Source organism: Hemiscyllium ocellatum, chromosome 8, assembly GCF_020745735.1.
Source record: "Hemiscyllium ocellatum isolate sHemOce1 chromosome 8, sHemOce1.pat.X.cur, whole genome shotgun sequence".
Taxonomy (NCBI): domain Eukaryota; kingdom Metazoa; phylum Chordata; class Chondrichthyes; order Orectolobiformes; family Hemiscylliidae; genus Hemiscyllium; species Hemiscyllium ocellatum.
The window spans coordinates 98,317,563-98,334,169 of NC_083408.1; positions in this window are offsets into that span (position 1 = coordinate 98,317,563).

Sequence of the window (16,607 nt, forward strand, 5' to 3'; positions counted from 1 at the left end):
GGGATAGCTAGTGAAGCCAGACACACTGCCCTGGGAACTGTGTATGTTGAGACAATATATTTTCCCCACATCAGGATGTTGAGGTGTCAATGTTGGACTGGGGTGGACAAAGTTAAAAATCAACTTCATATAGGTGCTGGACCACCTCCATTGCCACTCCCTAGCCACCCCATACCTGGAGGAAGAATGCCTCCTTTTCAGCCTCTGGACCTTCCAACCACACAGTTTCCTCATTTCCCTCCCGCCACCTTATCTTAGTTCCAACCTTCCAACTCGGCATCACCCTCATGGCCTGTCCTACCTGTCCATCCTCCTTCCCACCTATCCACTCCACCCTCCCCTTCGAACTATCACCTTTACCCCCACCTCCATCTACCTATCGCACTCTCAAATATCTTCCCCCACCTAGCCTCACTCCCCTCTCATTTATCTCTCCAACCCTGAGGCTCCCAGCCTCAGTCCTGACTGAGGGCTTTTGCCCAAAATGTCAATTCTCCTGCTCCTCAGAAGCTATCTGACCTGCTGCGCTTTTTCCAGCACCACACTCACGAAAGTTAAAAATCCCACAACACCAGGTTGTAGACCAACAGCTGCCTGATGATGGAGCAGCGCTCCGAAAGCTAATAATTTCAAATTAACCTGTTGGAGTATAACCTGGTGTTGTGGGATTTTTAACCCAGTTCAGGAACAAAGCAGGTGGGAACAGAAAATGTTACACACATCCAAGCACAACATTGCTTTGTCTATAGGTGTCCAATCCACAGTCTAGTCACAGGTAATTGGTGGTTGAGGTAGGTAAAGCTAATTAGTCTTAGTTCACAAAAGACCATTGTAATCTCTCTCCATGTCACACAAAGACATCTGATTACATATAACTTGAGAGGTGCCATTTTGCAAGAATGCGGCAAAATGAGGAGGAACGGTCTCTGTGACGGAATGGGAAATGAACCCACATAGCTGGCTCTATTCTCACCATCTCATCAACTGGTAGACAAGCAGGAGGCTGGAAGAGCGCAGCAAGCCAGACAGCATCAGGAGGTGGAGAAATCGACGTTTCAGTTATAACTCTTCTTGGAAGGGTGACACCTGAAACGGTGACTTCTCCACATCCTGATGCTACCTGGCTTGCTATGTTCTTCCAGCCTCCTGCCTACTTGCCTTGGGTTCCAGCATTTGCAGATTATTTTTTTGTCTCATCTCATCAACTGAGCTAACTGACTCGTTGTGGTTATGGTAGTGCATAAAACAATAGTTGTAATTCTTTTAAATTCAAATTATTTAAAGTAAAAGAAGGGGTTGCATTCCTATAGCAGTATTAAAAAGTTCAGGCCATCTCACAGCAGTTGGGAGCCAATTTATTGTTTTCAAAATATTGTTGTAACATGGAAATGCAGCAACCAACTTCCACGCAGCCAGTTGCAACAAGCTTCTGTGTGGAGTTGATTTTATTTTAATAATGCTGGCTATAAGATAAGGACATTTGCGAGATATTTTCCCATTCTATGAATGTACCATAAGATGTTGCAATGCTGTCAAGCCAGAATATTCACATGGTTCATCTGTAAAATATGTTCCACCTGAAACAAAAGGGGTTGTTATAGCAACACCCAAAAGTCCAGGCAACAATGCAATGTCCTGCTGTGACTTTCAATGTGAGTGCTCCAGCAACTATTTCAATGAAGTGTCTTTCTACTGTCAGAAGAGTGAATTGTACGAGATTTGTTCTCTAGCAAAACCCAGCCTGTTCTAGTGTACTTGATGGGGAAGCCAATCAAGTCTTATCTTTAAATTAAAATTTCACCTTGTCGCAATCATCCAGGTTTTCACTTCATCACTAAACACAAGAATCTGAACTAGTCATTCTCGTTATGTCAGCCATAATTTCTGAATCTCTTAACGATCATCAACACATTCACCTTCCAGTCAATGGCATTCATTTTCCTCATTCTCCGTTACAATGAGCTACTCTGGCAACTGAAGATGTATGTCTGACAGATACGATGATATTCCAATGACAGTATTATAATTGTAATAATTGGTGCCAGCCCTGGGTCAGTGGTGGTATTCTCTGTTCTGAGTCAGAAGATTGTGGGTTCCAGTTCCATTCTAGAGTACATAGCCCATACTAACGAACATAATACAATACTGAGGAATAAGTGGTATAGACGTTTGAATAGATTTGCTTCTTATTGATCTGTTCCTACTTGTCATCCATGAGGCACTCTGGGCGATCAGCAGCAGCCATGTTGTACTCCCACACATTCCGCAGAACAGCCCATCACTCGACTACTGCCGTCAAGCCGTGGAGAACCCAATTTCTATGCAAAATATAGAAGGATGTGCCAGCCACAATCAAATATAACAACCTGGTGAAGCTACAGCCCAGGACTAGATGACTGCACATTGTAAATTGGCTCTGCAGACCTATCACATTTACTCATGAATGGTGGAGGGCATCAAAACACCTCACCGGAAGAGTAAAGTCCATAAATATCCTTATTCTCAATGATGGGGAGGCCAGCACCTTAGCACAAATGATAAGGCAAAGATAAGGCCCTGATAACATTTCAGCAATAGTCCAGAAGACGTCTGCTCTAGAACTTGCTGCAACTCTCACCAAGCTGTTCCAGTACAGCTACAATGCTGGCATCTATCTGGCAATGTGCAAAATTATCCAAATAATTCTGGTATATGAAGAGCAGAACAAATCCATTCTGGCCAATTGCCATCCCATCCACTTACTATTGATCATGGGTAAAGTAATCCTTTCACCAAGCTTTTCCAGTACAACTCTAGCATCTACCAACAATGTGGAAAATTGCCCAGGTATGTCCTGAAACAAAAGCACCTGATCAATTACTGCTCCATCAGTCTACTCTCAATCATAGTAAAATGTTGGAAGGTGTCATCAACAGTGCTATCAAGCAGTGCCTGCTCAGGAATAAACCTGATGCCCAGTTTTGGTCCAACCAGGGCCAACTCACTCCTGTCCTCATTAAAGCCTCTGTTCAAACATAAATAAATGACCGAAAACTGAAATGAGATAAAGTGAGAGTTACAGCCTCTGACATCAAACCTGCTTTTGACCAAATGTGGCACCAAGGCACCCTTGCAAGAATCTTCACAGAGTCGGTGGGAATAGAAAGAAAATTCTCTACCAGTTGGAGGGATGGAAGGAAGATGATTATGGTTGTTGGAAGGTCAGTTATCTCAGCTCCAGGACATCGCTGCAAGAGTTCCCAGGCCCAACCATCTTCAGCTGCTTCATCAATGACCTTCCCTCCTTTCTTGGGTTGGAAGTAGATAAGTGTGCAACCATCGACAAAATGTTCAGCACTATTCATGACTCCTCGGACATTGAAGCAGTCCATGTCCAAATGCAGCAACAATTGGATAATATCCAGGTGTGAAATAACCAGTGACAGGTAATATTTGTGCTGTACTATGCCAGTCAATGAACATGTCCAACCAGAGTGAATCTTAAGTATCAACCCTTGACATTCAATGGTATTACCATCACTGAATCCTGTTATTCATATTGTTAACATTGACTAGAAACTGAATTGGACTAGTCATATAAATATTTTGGCTACAAGAGTGGGTCAGAGGTCAGGAGTCCTGTGGTGACTAACTCACCTTTTGAATCCCCAAAGCCTGTCTATCATCTACAAGGATTTATTATTTCAAATTCCATTTTGTGGGAATTGAACACAAGTCCTCAGGGAATTATCTGTGTCTTTGGATTATAATATTATCAAGTGATAATACCATTACTCTATTGTCTCCCTCATCACATTCCTGAATTTTTCCATCAGCTCCTTCTGAGGACCTATGGGATTTTGCAATCATCATTGCCAAAGATTATCTCCTGTGTGACTGATTCCATATTTGCCATGGTTCTCACTTACCTCCACATTGCATCTGATGAGGCCAATCAGAACAGAGTCCTGCAAATTTGTCACAATTGTTGGCTTGTCACAGATGCTTGTAGTCATGGCTGTCACACACACAGTCATTGAGATATACATACAATATGGAGGAGTTGTACCAAAGGGTCTGTTTCCATGTCAACCAGATGTCCTAAATTAATCTAGTCCCATTTGCCAGTACTTGGCCGATATGCAAATGTTTCCTATCCATATACCCATCCCGATGCGTTTTAGATGTTGTAATTGTACCAGCCTCCACCACTTCATCTGGCAGTTGATTCCTGATAAAGGGTTTATGCCCAAAACATCGATTCTCCTGCTCCTCAGATGCTGCCTGACCTGCTGTGCTTTTCCAGCACTACACTCTCGACTCTGGCAGCTCATTCCAAACACACCACCCTCTGCATGAAAAGGTTGCCCCTTAACTCCCTTTTAAATCTTTCCCCTCTCACCCTAAACATATGCCCTCTAGTTCTGGACTCCCCCAATGCAGGGAAAAGACCTTGTCTATTTACCCCATCTCTGCACCTCCCAATTTTATAAACTTCTATAAGATGACATCCGATGGTCCATGGAAAACAGCCCCAGCTGAGTCAACCGCTCATTCTAGCTCAAATCCTCCAACCCTGGCAACATCCTTGTAAATCTTTTCTGAACCCTTTCAAGTTTCACAACATCCTTCCTATGGGAGGCTAAACATTGTCCACAGATGAACTTGCAGTATATGTCAATCAAAAAAGATTACACTCCAACGTTGTTCACTTGTTATGTGAGATATCTACCTATTCCTCAGAGTGGTTGATATGGTCAAGGTCACCCATGCCTTGACTGCATAGCAAATGACTAGAGCTGTAAGAGGAGCAGATGAGGACCACTCTATCACCTCGCAGCAGTAGGAAGTGGAGACTCCACAAGGAAGGGCTAAGGTTGATGTGGCCCTCCAGCAGCTCCCCACCCCCCCCTCCCCCCCCCTCCCCCCAGTTGCCTGAGATTCCCAGTTATCCGATGGAGGCGCAATTTGGACTAACTGAAGTTTATGAGAAGCTACATCACACTTTCCAATACTGATTGGTTCCATCATAAAGCGATCCTATTCGTCAATAATCCATCCCTTTTCATTGTTGATCTCTGACACTGGTCTCACCAGTTTACCAAAGCTGGTCCTTAGCAAATGGGAGGTAAGACTGAAAGTGACTGGACAACGAAGAGCTGAAATAAAGTCGATATTTCATTAGCATTTACAATGCATTTGACCCAGTGACAGTTCAGGAATGTGAACTATTTGATGGGAAAAACATAGTGAGGGTGGAATGATGAAGGTGTTTAGCATCATTGAAAGTGGATAAATCACTGGCTGTCACCAGATTAAATCTAACCTAGACAGCTCAAAGAAGTATGAAGAGTAGGCACTGACTGTAATTTTCCAATCCTCTCTGATGACAGATATGGTGCAGGAGGACAGGGGGACTGGCAACATTGTACCACTATTTAAAAAGGGGCTAAGCAATATTCGCAAATAATTGCAGACTAGTCAGCCTCACTGATGTTGGGAAATTGTTGGAAAATATTCAGAGTGACAGCATCAGTGGTCAATCAGAAAGGCATTGATCAATCAAGGAGTTTCAGCATGGATTTGTTAAGGGAAGGACATGTTCCACTGATTTTTTTTTTGCAGTGGGTAACAAGGAGGGTCAATGAAAGTAACACAATTCTGTAGTGGATTATACGTGAATTAGAGCAAAGCTTTTAAGAAAGTCCCTAATGGCAGTCTTAAAAAAAATAAAAACTGATGGGATCTAAGGCAAAGTGATAGGTTTGATCTGAAATTGGATCAATGGCCGGAGGCAAACAGTAATTTCACAAAGGGTGTTTTTTTTTGTGACTGGAGTGCTGTTTTCAATGTGTTTCTGTAGGGTTCTGTAATGAATCCCTTGTGGTCCATGTTATGCACCAATGTTTCAGGGCCAGACGTTTGTGGATAGCTGGGTTTAACATCCCTCCATCAGCTATGATCATAATGAATGGTGGTGCAGGCTCGAAGGGCAGAATGGCCTACTCCTGCACCTATTGTCTATTGTCTAAGAGCTGTTGGGGAATGCATCTCCTCTGATACTGACTCTTTCATTGGTGTTTAATGTTCAACAGGACAATCATTCCCTCCTCAATGTAGAGAGGAAGTCCCAAGTTAGACAGCAGAAGGCCAATCTGATTGCTGAACAGCTTTTGTTGTCCTTGTAGTGCCAGGTTTGAGTGACAGTTGTTGCTGGTGCTACAGTCATTCTACAAAGAGGAGGAGTTAATGGAGGCCACACTTAAGGTATGGTCACAGTTTTGAGAGCGTTTGAGAGCTTAGGTTAAAGGGAAGTTTGATCTTGTGGCATGTGTGCTACAAATGGATGAGAGAGGATGACCAAAGGATGTGGTTAGCCCCCTTAAACCATTCCAACATCAGCTTACCCAGTAAAAGCTCCAAAGCTACCCATTTTGTGTAGACTTCCTTAGCTCTGTCTAGAGTGGTAGGTTAGGCTGGAAATGGAACTTAGCTGGCTTTAATAATGCTTTAGCTGACCACTGAGAGGTCTCAATAGGCCTCAATCAATTCCCTCGTAAAATGGGTAAGAGATCAGGATGGGTGGGTGGGAGGTGAGCGGGCCATTTGTGACACTCTACTAACCTCCCAACCCACAACAACAGACCACAATATCTACCCTAAGACTTAAATTCAGGGGTTTATAATGGAAAATGTTGCAGAGGATGTAGAGCTTGGCCAAGTGGTTGATTGTGCAGCAAGGTATCACTAAATTGGCCAGGTGAGCAAGGAAGTAGAAAATGTGTGAGGTCAATGCATTTAGGAAAGGCAAATAAGACCAGCTATTGTACAATAAACAGAAAGACAATGAGAACAGTAAAGGCAATAGGACTTTGGAGTGTACACCCATTGATCTCTGAAGCTAGTGAACATTGTTGATCAGGCATTTCAAATTTTTTTCCTTGGCACAGAGACGTAGAATAGAAATTCAGGAAGCAATGCCAGAACAGGGGAGATGTGGAGAGGTTGGTTCCCCTTCTGGTGATGAAAAATGTGGTGCTGGAAAATCACAGCAGGCCAGGAACCATCCGAGGAGCAGGAGAATCGATGTTTCAGGCATAAGCCCTTCTTCAGGAAGGGCTTATGCCCGAAACCTTGATTCTCCTGCTTCTCGGGTGCTGCTTGGCCTGCTGTGTTTTTCCAGCACCACATTTTTCAACTCCGGTCTCCAGCATTTGCAGTCCTCACTTTCCCCTTCTGGGGAGTCTAGTGGGAGTAATGGAACAGAAAATGCTGGAATACTCTGCCAGTCAGCCAGCATCAATGAAGAGAAAGAGATAGACAGACAGAATTAATGTTACAAACTAATGACTACATCAGAACTGGAAAAAGATAGAGATTTAATAATTTGAGAGCAAGTAGAGAGGCTGAGAAAGGATGTGGCAGGTGCTGGGATAAACAACAAAATTGGCAGGTTTGAGAGAGAGGGCAAGGGAGATAAAAGGAAAAAAGAATAATATTGTACAGCAAAATCAGATGGAAATCTCCTAAATGTCGATTTTGGCATCTTAGCGCACAACAAAAATGTTCTTTTATTTTTGAACAGCATATTGTTTCCAATTTGTATAAGAAAAAAATCACCTTGTGTCTGGACCCATGGGATGGTTTGTAAACTCAATTGTTTCAAAGGTTGAATGAGAAAGATAATTACAACTGCATGGGGGTTCTCAGTAGGACAGAGAGGGAAGTGTGGCACAAGATTCATAGAGGGTCCTCTGGGTCCAGCCCACCTTCTTCACAGTGTATACTACTGCATTTATTAAGAATAAAATGAAACCCTGTATACTTAGCAGGGATTAACCCTTAGGTAAATCCAGAAATGCTGTTGTTAGTTTTTTCCCAGTATTTCTGAAGTAAAAAGAAATCCGATTTTTCATTAAAGTGCACAATGTTGGACAGCAGTGATAAAAACGGATGTGGGATCAGTTTGAAGTTTTTTTAAAAGTGAAAAGTTATTAAGAAATTTGTACATGCAAATTGACATGCTGTGCTTTCATAATGACTCATCAATTTGTGTAAGATATGAAGACTCTCACGCTCACCATTTTTAGTTTAACGCTATGTAGGTGTGACAGATTAGTCCAAGTCTGACTTTAATAGAGCATGCATCACGGTTTTCTTAAATAAAGTGACAGGCAAATTGTTTGATAAGCACCGTACAAAAGTGGACAAAGTGTAAAGGAGGGACCTGATATCACTATTGTGAAAATCTCTATTGTGCTGCTGGACACTATCACCAGTCAAAAGTGTAAAAGCAACAACATGACTGAGAGGCCTCGATCAAAGCTATTTTATATCTCAAATCTGATTTCCTGTCCAATCCACAACGATGAGCAGAAGCTTTCTCCCAATTGATTTTGGAAGGTGGAAGACTCCAGGTAAGGATTAAGTGTTCAGTTTAAATGTTGGTCCTACAACTTTTCTTTCGACAAAGGGGCTGTTTTGTCTCCCTGACATCTGTAGGGATACGATATGACTTGTGTTTGTTTTCACCTGGGGACAGTGTTTTAGAACGTTCTCATAAGTGAGTTCTCGTTCTATGCAAACTGCAGTGATTACCTACCCATTATATGAATGAATAAAACTCTTTTCATTATCAGCTGACCTGTCCACCCTGTTCGTACACAACCCAGTGCATTATCTCCCTTCGCTTTAGAAGGCAATAGGAAATTTGAAAGAAAGAACAAGAAAATTTGCATTTGTTTAGCAACTTCCAAAACTCCAGACATTCACACATTTTACAGTGAATAAAATTCTTACGAAGTGAAGTCATTGAGTAATATTTCATAACAGACAGTTTACACATAGCAAGATCTCACAAGCAGTAAGGTGGCAATGCCAATTATGCTGTTTTTGTTTGTAATGTTGCATTGGTGGATGAATATTGCTCAGGAGCACTGAGAATCATCCTTCAACCTTTGAAAAAAAGCATTATCCAAATTTTTTGCGACATTAGAGTGCTTCAGTGCCAGCCTAAATGATGTTCTCAGGTCTGTGGAGTTGCTGGTCCCACAAACTCCAACTCCGATCCATGTCTGGTACCATAGAGCAAAATGAGGCTGAGGCCAACGTATACATTGAATGACAAGCAGATGAGTGAATGGCCACAATGCAGTCATTTCAGAACTTCTCCAAAAATGGCAGGTGCAAACAACTACTCATCTTGTGCTAAAAACTCCAGTTTGAACTTAAGGTCCATCCCTTTGCCATATGTGATGAATTACAATTGACCCACAGATTTGACCTACTGACGACTTCAGCCAGATTATTCAGTTGGAACAAAGACAGACTGAGAGGTTTCAGAAAATGTTTGAAAGTGATGGTCCAATGGCACTACCACTGGACTATTACTCCAGACACCCAAGTGATATTCTCACTACCCAACTTCAAATCCTGCTATGGCAGATGGTGGAATTTGAATTCAATAAAACTCTGGAATTAGGAGTGTAAAAATGATTGTGAAACTCTTGCTAATAGTCAAGAAAATCCTGTGTGGTTCAGTCATGTCCTTTAAAAAAGGAAACTGCCATCCTAATTTGGTCTGAGCTACATGGGACTCCAGATACTCTGCAATGTGATTGATTCTTAATTGTCCTTTGGGCAATTAGGGATGGGCAGTAAATGCTGGTCCAACCAGTAATGTCTATATCCCATGAAACAATCAAGCAGAAATTGCCTTTACCTCTAATTGCTTGACCATGAAAAATTTCAGTATCAACCCTCCTTAAGGTGCACTGTTATAATCTGTGCTCCCATTTGAATGATTTAAGTTAGGTGACAACTCAATAAACATCAATTTAGTTGACTCTGTATGACATTAATAAGTGCCAAGCACTCTGGAAACAGAAAATAAAAACTATAGACCCTGACAATCACCTTACTCTCATACTTAAAACTAGTGTGGTAAACTTTGAGATTTCAGAGAGACATTCCCTGTTAAGTTTAAATATAGCAAACTTTATAGAAAATATATAAAATAATAATTACACAGCTGTGACATCAATGGATTGTACCTCACAGATTAATAGAAATTGGTCATTTTAGTTAAATAGTCATCAATCTCTGATCATGCCCTGTTGGGATATATTAATTGCATTTTTATGTATTTCTTCCAGCTCATAAGGACAAGGCAATTGGCTCTTAATAATTTCATGTTTACTTCAAGTTGTACATGACCTTTAGATACAAAAACTGCACTGTCCAGGAAACCATTCCAGCTTTGCTCATTACTAACCAGATATGAAATTAAGAGTTGGCATTTGCCTCAAATTGTTCACAAAACTCAATCAACAAGTTGACCTCACAAAATGCTGGGATACACAAGTTTTATTTGGAGAGTTTTAACGCTGTAGAAACAATGATCTTTCAGTATGTACAAACAGAAATGTAATGGAACATTGAATGACTTACGGGTTTAGCCACAATTGTAAATAGCTTGCCGCTGGCTATTAATAATTGAGCCCATCGCCACATATTTATGTGGAACTGCCTGACTTCATACCACCAATGTTGTACCACAGCAGTAGTAAAGCATATTTATATCCAATCTCCAGATATGTGAAACATGTTAGACAGCAACAGAGCTGCCCAAAGTTAAAAGTTGCCCTAATCAAGCTACAAGGCTGCAGATGTAATGCATCCTGCCCAAAATGAGTTGGCAGAGGAAAGGGATTTTTTTGTGAATTGTTACACAACCTCCCAGATAATTGCCTCCATGTCATTCCGTAATCTCCGTCTTTAACACCAACCAGATGCAGTCCACTACAAGATAAATGACTGCAGAGATAGTGGATATATTGGTTGTAACCATCAAAGTTTGCCAGATTCAGGAAAGGTCCCAGCAGACTGGAAAATCACAAGTGTAATGCTACTATTCAAGGATCAATGGGAGACAGCAATCAGAAAACTACAAGACAGTTAGATTTAACTTCTGCCACTGGGAAAATGCTAGAAATCATTTTTTGAGAAGGGATAGTAGGGCATTCAATAACAATCATACAACAGGCAGGCAAGGTTGAACTTGTGACAGCATGGTTTTATGAACGGGAAATCATGTTTGACAAATTCGATTCAGGATCGATTAAAGGGGAAACTGATCAATGTCATGTATTTGGATTTTCAAAAGACTTTCAATAAGTTGTCACTTAACTAGTTACTACACAAGATAAAAGCTCATGGTGCTGAGGTTGATAGATAAACACAGATGGAGGATTGGCTAACCAACAAGAAACAGAGGGTCCAGGGTAAGTTGGTCACTCTCAACTTGGCAAACTGGAGTGAAATACGATCAGGATCAATTATGGGGCTTCAACCAATCATGATTTGTGTTGATGGGGTGGGCAAAGGCACTAGCTATTGTCCTCAAATTTGCTAACATTACAAATCTCAGGTGAATGCAAGCTGAGGGAAGAATATGACAACTCTCAAAGGGATGTAGCTAGGTTAAGAGAATCAGTTAAAGTCTGGCAGATGAAGTATAATGTACGAAAATGGGAGGTTGTCCACTTTGGCATTAAAAATCAAAGAGCAGAATATTATTTGAAAGGAGCAAGATTGAATCACAGCATCTTCAAAGGGTGTGCTTTTGCATGATCATAATAACTTTCCATATTGACACAACAAGTGATTTGGGAGGTAAATATAATATTGGCCTCAATTGCAAAGGTGTATATATTAAAATTAATGAAGTATTACTTCATTTATACTAGTGTCACTGGTGTAACCACACCTCGAGGATTCTGGATAGTTTTGGTCCTTTTCCTTAATGGCATAAGACTTAGCAACATAAAAAATAGGAACAAGAGTAAGTCATTCAGCCCCTCAGGCTTGCCACAACATTCAACAAGACCATGGCTGATCTGAAGCAGACTTCAAATCCTTTTTCGTATCAGCTCATTGCAGCCTGCAGCTTCCTGATCATTCAACATTCTACCAACCCCCTTTTTGAAATAATTTCAGTGATTCCCCCAATGTCTACAATTCTCTCGGACAGAGAATTCCATTTATGACCCTCTGAGAGAAGAATTGTTTGTGTTCTCTGTTTTAAATGAGTGTCCTTTTGTTCTATAACTATGTTTCTAGTTCGAGCTTCCCCCACCATTGCAAACATCATCTCCACAACAATCCTGTCAAGCCCCTTCAGAATCATGTGTATTTCATTAAGATTACCCTTAATTCTTCTAAAGTCTCATTTCTAAAGGCCTAACCTACTTAGCCATTCTCGATAAAACAGCCCCTTCATCCCAGGAACCAGCCTAGTAAGCCTCTTTTAAACTCTCTCCAGTGCCACTTTCTTCTCTTTTAAATTCAGAGACCGAAACTGCACACACTTGCAACCTCACCAATGTCCTATACAGTTATAACAAGACTTAACTCTAACCCCACCCAATAAAGACCAGAATTCCATTTGTCTTCATGATTACTTGCTATACTTGCATTGGAAACAGTTCAGAGAAGTTTAACTAGGCTGATGACAGGGCTGAAGGTATTGTCTTATAAGGAAACGTTTAGCAGGTTGAGTCTATACTTACTTAAGTTTATCTCTCATTCTTATAAATTTATCAAAATGAGTATGATTCTGAGGGGATTTAACCGGGTTGACAGTGTTGGCATACTTTCCTCACAGTGGAATTTCTAACAAGAAGGCACTATTTAAACATAAGGGATCTGCCATCTAAGACAGACAGAGAGTGAATTTATTCTTTCAGTTAGTCATTCATTTTGGTTTTCTGATCCTCAGACAATGGTGGAGGCCAGCTAATTGAATATATTCAAGGCTGAGTTAGGCATGCGTTTGAAAGGAAATCAAGGATTATAGGTCATGGACTAACATTTAAAGTTAAGGCCACAATTAGATCAGCTATTGAATTGCAGAGCAGGCACAATTACCCAAATGGTCTCCTCCTGTTCCTATCTCCTAATTCCATTTCCCAAATAGATACTGGGCTCACTGAAAATGTTCTTCCTCAGATTGAACCTAATGATGCTTGAGGCTGTTTAGTAGCACAACAGTGAAGTTTCAGTTAAGATTTCTAGACATAAGATTGTCTAATTCTTGAATCTATCATTCATGTCTAAGAGCTCTCAGTAGGATGGTTCCAAATAAACAAGTGACACACTTTTACCTCAAGACTCCATTTTTGTCATCCATTTTCTAATCCTTCAACCTGCTCACAGAGCCTTGGCTTTTTATCTACCATAAAGACAGTATATACGTGAAAGTAACAGTCTGAGACTGCAATTTCCAAATCGACCATTCAGCAAGGACTCCACCATCTTCACAAAAAGACCTGCTACATTCTTCTTACTTTGCTATCATATTGGATCTGAGGGAAATTTGTGTCCTTGGTCAGGATCAATAGAGATTGCCAGATGCCAGGCTGTTAGTATTTCCACCTTTTATGAAATAATATCTTAACTATTTACAAGGTAAAGTTTAACAAAGAACCATCTCTCTCCAGAAGTACTTGTTATGTGCTTTCCTAGCACATGGGATTAGTTGTTTCCTTTGCATTTACAATACATGCATTCACAAATATGGATGTTCATCTTCAACTAACTTATTTCTTCTCTGACAAAAGATTTTAACAACTAGAAATGTAAACTCCATTCCTCTCTCCATAGATGCTGCCAGACCTGCTGAGCATTTCTAACATTTTCTGATGCTCAGCATCTATAGTATTTTACTCTGGATATAGGTTTGCTTGCTAAGTTGGAAGGTTCATTTTCAGATGTTTCATCACCATTCTAGCTGACATCATCTGTGAGCCTCCGGATGAAGCACTAGTGTTATGGCCCACTTTTTATTTATGTGTTTAGGTTTCCTTGCATTGGTGATATCATTTTCTGCTCTTCTTCTCAGGGGGTAGTAAATGGGATCCAAGTCAATGTGTTTGTTGATAGAGTTCTGGTCGGAATGCTATGCTTTTAGGAATACTCGCGAGTGTCTCTGTTTGGCTTGTCCTAGGATGGATGTGGTGTCCTAGTCAAAGTGGTGTCCTTCCTCATCTGTATGTAAGGGTCTTTTTGTAACTAGTTGATGTTCATGTGTCCTAGTAGCTAGTTTTCTGCCTGTTTGTCCAATGTAGAGTTCGTTACAGTTCTTGCAAGGTATTTTGTAAATGACATTAGTTTTTCTTGCTGTCTGTATAGGGTCTTTCAGGTTCATTAGCTGCTGTTTTGGTGTGTTGCTGGATTTGTAGGCTACCATGACACCAAGAGGTCTGAGTAGTCTGGCAGTCATTTCCGAGATGTCATTTATGGATGTGGTTTCTGGATGTGTTTTGTCTGCTTGTTTGGGTTTGTTGTTGAGAAATCTGCAGACTGTGTTCATTGGGTACCCATTCTTTTTGAATACGCTGTATAGGTGATTTTTCTCTGCTCTTCATTATTCTTCTGTGCTGCAGTATGCAGTGGCTCATTGAAGTGATGTTCTAATGCAGTTTGTTGAAAGACCCTAAACAGACAACAAGCAAAACTAATGTCATTTACAAAATATCTTGCAAGAACTGTGATGCAGCTGGCAACATGTAGCTGGTTGGTCTGAGAATTGATAGCCAATTCTCAGTGCCAAAGTCCTTCCATCAGCCAATAAATGATGCGATTGACTCCTAGGTAGGTGAACAGCTCATGGGTGTCAACAAAATAGCCAAAAGCCTTTGGATGTCCAGAACAGAAGGTTTTACCTTTTTATCTGCAATTAAAGTTTGGGAAATGCCAATTTATTTTCCCTCATCAGTAGCTGCAAGCCATTACATTCAACTAATTAGTCAGAGAATTTATAATTTCTGTCCAAGTCATTCTGTGCCTCCTGCAAGTGATTGGAAAGCACCTGAAAAGAGAGAAAAGTCAATGAACAGCAAGTACTGACAAGCAAAAGGACCATCACAGTTAATCTCGGGGACAGGACCACTGAACAGCCATCCCAGATATTTCTTTTAACCAAAGACAATATTCTTTTTGTCTGTCTCTATATTTATTGGGGGTGGTTTAGTAAGGAGATTAAAATTTTAATCTGTAGAGTTAGATGCTGACAGTTCATAATTGTTTACCTGTACCTTGAATATAGAGTCATAGAGATGTACAGCATGGAAACAGACCCTTCAGTCCAACCTGTCCATGCTGACCAGATGTCCCAACCCAGTCTAGTCCCACCTGCCAGCACCCGGCCCCTATCCTTCTCAACCCTTCCTATTCATATACCCAGGGTAAAAAGTGAGGTCTGCAGATGCTGGAGATCAGAGCTGAAAATGTGTTGCTGGTTAAAGCACAGCAGGTCAGGCAGCATCCAAGGAACAGGAAATGACGTTTCGGGCCAGAGCCCTTCATCAGGAATGGAGGGCTCTGGCCCGAAACGTCATTTCCTGTTCCTTGGATGCTGCCTGACCTGCTGTGCTTTAACCAGCAATACATTTTCAGCTATTCATCTACCCATCCAAATGCCTTTTAAATGTTGCGATTGTACCAGCCTCCACCACATCCTCTGGCAGCTCATTCCATACACGTACCACCCTCTGCGTGAAAAGGTGTCTTTTATATCTTTCCCCTCTCACCCTAAACCGATGCCCTCTGGTTCTGGACTCCCCGATCCCAGGGAAAAGACTTTGTCTAGTTATCCTATTCATGCCCCTCATGATTTTGTAAACTCTACAAAGTCACCCCTCAGCCTCCAACGCTCCAGGGAAAACAGCCCCAGCCTGTTCAGCCTCTCCCTATTGCTCAAATCCTCTAACCCTGGCGACATCCTTGTAAATCTTTTCTGAACCCTTTCAAGTTTCACAACATCATTCCGATAGGAAGGAGACCAGAATTGCACGCAATACTCCAACAGTGGCCTAACCAATGTCCTGTACAGCCGCAACATGACCTCCCAACTCCTGTACTCAGTGCTCTGACCAATAAAGGAAAGCATACTAAACGCCTCCTTCACTATCCTATCTACCTACGACTCCACTTTCAAGGAGCTATGAACCTGCACTCCAAGGTCGCTTTGTTCAGCAACACTCCCTAGGACCTTACCACTTAGTGTATAAGTCCTGCTAAGACTTGCTTTCCCAAAATGCAGCACCTCTCATTTATCTGAATTAAACTCCATCTGCCACTTCTCAGCCCATTGGCCCATCTGGTCCAGATCCTGTTGTAATCTGGGGTAACCCTCTTTGCTGATCACTACACCTCCAATTTTGGTGTCATCTGCAAACTTACTAACTGTATCTCTTATGCTCACATCCAAATCATTTATGTAAATGACAAAAAGTAGAGGGCCCAGCACCAATCCTTGTGGCGCTCCATTGGTCACAGGCCTCTAGTCTGAAAAACAACCCTCCACCACCACCCTCTGTCTTCTACATTTGAGCCTGTTCTGCATCCAAATGGCTAGTTCTGCCTTTATGCCATGAGATCTAACCTTGCTAATCAGTCTCCCATGGGGAACCTTGTCAAATGCCTTACTAAAGTCCAAATAGATCACATCTACTGCTTTGCCCTTATCAATCTTCTTTGTTATTTCTTCAAAAAACTCAATCAAGTTTGTGAGACATGATTTCCCACGCACAAAGCCATGTTGACTATCCCTAATCAGTCCTTGTCTT